Source organism: Pinus tabuliformis, chromosome 2_2, assembly GCF_031772625.1.
Source record: "Pinus tabuliformis cultivar Carrire ecotype Pingquan chromosome 2_2, CPIR1, whole genome shotgun sequence".
Classification (NCBI taxonomy): Eukaryota; Viridiplantae; Streptophyta; class Pinopsida; order Pinales; family Pinaceae; genus Pinus; species Pinus tabuliformis.
This window is the reverse complement of record NC_142300.1, coordinates 1,224,339,251-1,224,344,369: the sequence shown is the minus strand read 5'-3', so window position 1 is coordinate 1,224,344,369 and position 5,119 is coordinate 1,224,339,251.

The window sequence follows — 5,119 nt, the reverse complement described above, 5'->3', positions numbered from 1 at the left end:
ACTATTACGTCGAACGTATCAAATCTGCGATTTTTCATTTTTATTTTGGGCCAATACGGCCGAACTGGGTAACTACGGTATTTTCTTTGTGGATAACGTCGTTTCAAGTTATATTATTAAATGTTACGTTGGCATTCGCTGTCTTTTAACTTTTGCCAATTTAGAGGGCAAGGATTGTGTTTATTGACTACAGATTTATATAGCTCTTCGGTAAGTAATATATATTCCTCTATGAGACAGGAGTCTCGTGATAATAATTTTTCAACAACATATCTTTTTCTTGTATAATTTCTGAGAAAATAAGCACTTGTTCACTAGTAAGGCAAATAACTTTCACATAACTCCCTTCAACCATTCCATGCGATCAGTATGAAAATAATATAAATATATATATATATATATATATATATATAATCAAAATGGGTTAAGTACATAATACGACACTATTTTTCTATATCAACATAGAAACTATCTATAATGTTCTGCATCTCCCATTAAAATATTCATATTTATATATATAAACATAATATGAACACAAAGGATCAGAGTGCAGCATGTAGCAGAATTAGTGGGGAATGTGAGAGTAAAAAATACCCATTATATTAGTCATATGAGGAAAAATGTGATCTTTCCCATTACCATTTAGATCTTGAAAATCCAAGTCGTCAGTAGGTGTGGCCACCTAATATAGAAAAAGAGGTTGTACAAAATTATACAAAAATATAAAACAGAGGGTTAATCTTTAGATTTAGCTAGGGAATGGAAATTCACACACATTTAGAGCATTGCCATCCAAAATTATATTAATGTGCATTTCTCCCAAATTATCCTTGTAGCCCTTTCTTTGAGAGTTCATCAACAAGTTTGTTGTGTTCTTTGCCTATGTACATGATGGAAGGGTTCCTGAGCTGTGTCCAGAGATTATCAATTCTCCCTAACTATCCAAGGAGCGTTGATTGATTGATATTTGCATGCCCATTTACATGATCTGTGATAATCTTGGGATCCCCAAATATATGAATATGAGAGATTGATGAAATTTGTGAACCATAATATACCCCATAAGGCCATTTCTTCTGCTCTATTGTTTGTGCTGATTCCCACCTTCTAGTGAATCTTTTATTGTAAATCATTGGCTATGGCTATCCAAAAGCCACAACCACAAGCATTCCTTTGCGCCGCCAACCGTTGAAAAAACAAATTGGGTATCCATTGAGGATCACCACATAATTTACATTTGTGACACATGCCATAGTCCAAGCCACGCATCTGGGATACAAACCATATCTTATGCAAAACTAGTCTAAGGTATCCCCAGCCTAGACAGTCTTAGGCCTTCTATAAATCCACCTTCATAATGGCAACATTTAGGTGCTTTGTATGAATCGAATGCATACAATCTTGTGAAATGGAAACAACATCATGTATTTTTCGATCTTGAAGAAAACCATATTGTTTAGGTGAAATATAGTGTGACAATGTACTCCTCATACGTCTGGCAATAGTTTTTGAGATGATCTTATAAATAAGATTGCACAATGATATGGGCCTGTAATCAGAGAAACATGTAGAAGGGTGTCACTTCGGGATGAGAGCAGTATACGTGGAGTTTATGAGGGTGGATGTTCCCCGTGTTCCTCGATTCCTCCAACATATCTAGGAGATCTCTTTTAAATATGTCGAAAAAACTTATGAATATTTCTACATACCACCCGTCTAGACCCGGCTCTTGTCACCCTTAAAGGATTTTAAAACCTCCAATAGCTCCTCTTCAGAGACCACTTTAAACAGTATTTCATTTACATCATCATCATACATAAAGGGATAAAGTTCCACTCCCCATAAAATGTCCCCCACATCAGTCCCCTCATTGCATCCATATTCCTTCTGAAAATGTGATACAACAACACTACTTATATCCTCCTGCGACTGAAAGCATTGACCATCATCATCATATATTTCCCAAATCGAATTTATTTTGTGCGTGTGATTTGCAAAACAATGATTTTTTTTGTGTTTCTATCACTCTCTTTAATCCATAGAGCCCTGCTCTTCAGGCACCAGGTAGATTCATTAACAGAAAGTATTCTCTTCTTTTTGAGCTCTAATTCCTGGATACGAGTCCTGATATCTATAAGAAGACAATAAGAAGTCATCTGGGGACAAATAACATCCAGTTCATGTTGTATGTCATATAATTCTTTATGAAAATCTTTAGTCTTCTATTTCTACGATGTTTTAACGTCCCCTCGAAGGATATCCAACTTATCTAAAATGTGAACCATAGGGGTGGTCCCTGGTACATGATCCCGGGCCCATACCTTGTGCACAAATGAATTAAAATCTTGATCATCCAACCATGATTGGTTGAATTTAAAAGGAAAACCATGTCTAAAATCTGCCCTTCTCCATTGTAAAGTAATGGGACGGTGATCAGAGAGATAATTATTAATGACCCCAGCATGTACATCAACAAGACACTCCACCAACTGCTGATGTAATATAAACTGATCCAACCACTTTGCAACATATGTCATACCCACTCTACCATTATCCCAGGTGGGAACCATCTTCTGTGGACATATATAAACTAAATTGTGGTCTATAGTCGCTTCACAAATCAAACCCGCCAATGGGTTGATTTTCCTGGAACCACCTCATACTTCATCCAAACCAACAATGTAATTAAAATCCCCCGTTATGATAAGAGAAGCGAGCTTCATAATCCCAAACGAAATCAGGCTATCCCAAAAGAACAACCCTATTCCTATAGGGACCATATAAATTCAAGATGTTTATGCATCCATTTAGTCCATGGATATGTCCTTCAAGAAAGATACCAACAAAACAAGTGAAAGCCTTGGACTGAACCCATCGAGGATCCCATAAGGCCACCAGATAAATCAGCAGTAACTGTGGCCATGATATGCCAATCCGGGAACATTTTCAGAAGTATTGAATAACATGCGGGACAGAATGCATAGTTTCCTGAAGGAGAATAATACAAGGATGAACAGAGAGAAAAAGGTGTTTGAGAGCCAAGAACTTTGAGGGGGTCCCCAATCCCCAAATGTTGAGAGAAAGGATGGAAGTCATGACAAACCCTGTGCAAGCATCCGTTCTCCAAGGGCCCGAGAAGTAGGAACATCAGCAATGGGAACATCAACCAAGAATCAATCAATGGGGGAGTTAACTGGAATCAGTCTGGGCCGACCCCGAAAATGACGACTGCCATGATTATGTGTACAGCAGACAGTAATATTACCAGCTGAGGTGGGAGTGATGTGGGGTGATGAAGATCCAGATGGTTTATGGATAGTGTGTGTGTGCAGGTCCAGATTTTTCCTTTGAAGGAGAAAATTCAAGTCACTACCCCAGTTTGGCCTCTATACATAAAATCACACTCGGATCCTCAACCGCCTAAATTCTTATGCATAACTCAAAACACAAACAAAATCCACTTATTATGAGCTGTCTATGTAAGATTTCCAATATCAAAATTTACAGTATAAGACGCTTCTTATTTGCAAAGTACAAAGCACATAAAAGTGGAGTTAAAACCAACATATTGTGACTGCGAGGTTTGCTTAATAGGTGTTACTTTTCTTCATTCAAAGTATGGATATGCGAATAAAGGATTAAGATTACTATTGGAATTACAGTAAATTAAAATTAAGGGTATCTTATCATGGGAGGGGAGGACAAGTGGTTGACAAAGTGGGATGTTATCTCTCTCACCTAGTTTCAAATCTTAGGTGAACTTCTTTGGCTCTTCAATTTCAAGGAGTAGGCTTCCCCACCATTGCCTCCAAAAAATTAAGGGCATAAATCAAATAGTTGAGGATGGTGGAATTTCTAGAAAATCGCACTTTGAGAGTTTTGAGTAACCTAGGCCTGGTTAGAAGGTTGAGAGTACTCCAACACCTAGTTAGAAGGTTGAGAGTACTCCAAGGCCTAGTTTGAAGGTTGAGAGTTGTGGATGAGATTTCTTTTCCACAATCCTGCTGTCTAGAATAGAATCTTAAATCATTGACGCTACCAAACCAAGAGCCACAATGAAGCTACTTTGCACAATGAAATATAAACAACAACTGCCTCAGAGAAGTATGGTGACGTTTTCTTTCTCATGGATGTATCTTTTAGCCTCACCCTCAACTCATATTTATATATAAACATGAGGGCTCCATCTAATCATATATGTGGGATTGACAACTTGTAAAGTGACATAAAATAACTCTAGTCGACTTGAAAAATTCCCATACAAACTGAACAACCACAAAAAAATCAAAACTTCCACATCAAGAGCTCGGATTTTGATGATTTTTGTTGCCCCTTTCTCCTCTAAGGGTCCCCTAACACCTCCATGTGTCAAATCATTAAATGTTAAGTTATGGTATGTTCTATGCTTAATGCAATTTACTTCAATTTCTTCTTATTAGCCCAATGCCAATTTCACTGTTTAGTAATCACATTAACATAAAATAAAATGTTTATATAACATAAATAAATCGACATAAGACAAGCCAAGACAAGAGACACTAGATGTGGTGGCTAGCTAGGGACAAACGCCAATGTGGGGAACCCTTTGAACAATTCTTTTATAATCTTCAATAATTCAGTAGAGAGAAGGAGATAGTACAATATCACAAGTCTGATATTTTATATCAACAATAATAAATCAACAACCAGCGAATTCAAAGCTATTCAAATGTGCTGGATTGACCTCTAGTCAACTTTGAAAAGCTCAGTCTTCAATAGAGAACTTCAGTATCCCAAAACAACCCTCAGTCAACGGTCAAAACAACAGTCAAAACTCAGCAATCTACGGTCAACCCTAACCAGTCAACGTTGGTCAACAAATCAGTCAATACTGGTCAATGTAGCACCCAAACAACATGCGCAGGTACCCACTGGGTCAACGCTTGGTCAACCCAGCCATAGAAAAGTCAACTCTTCCCAGAAATTCAACGATGCCCTAGAATTAGTCAACGCTTTCGTAAAACAAAAAAATTGTCCTTCCCCTTGCACGTGTGAGAGAATCTGATCCTACGCTTGCCCAATGAGATGAAGAGTGAGAATATGAGTGTTGAGATGATGTGAAATAATGCCACAAGGTATC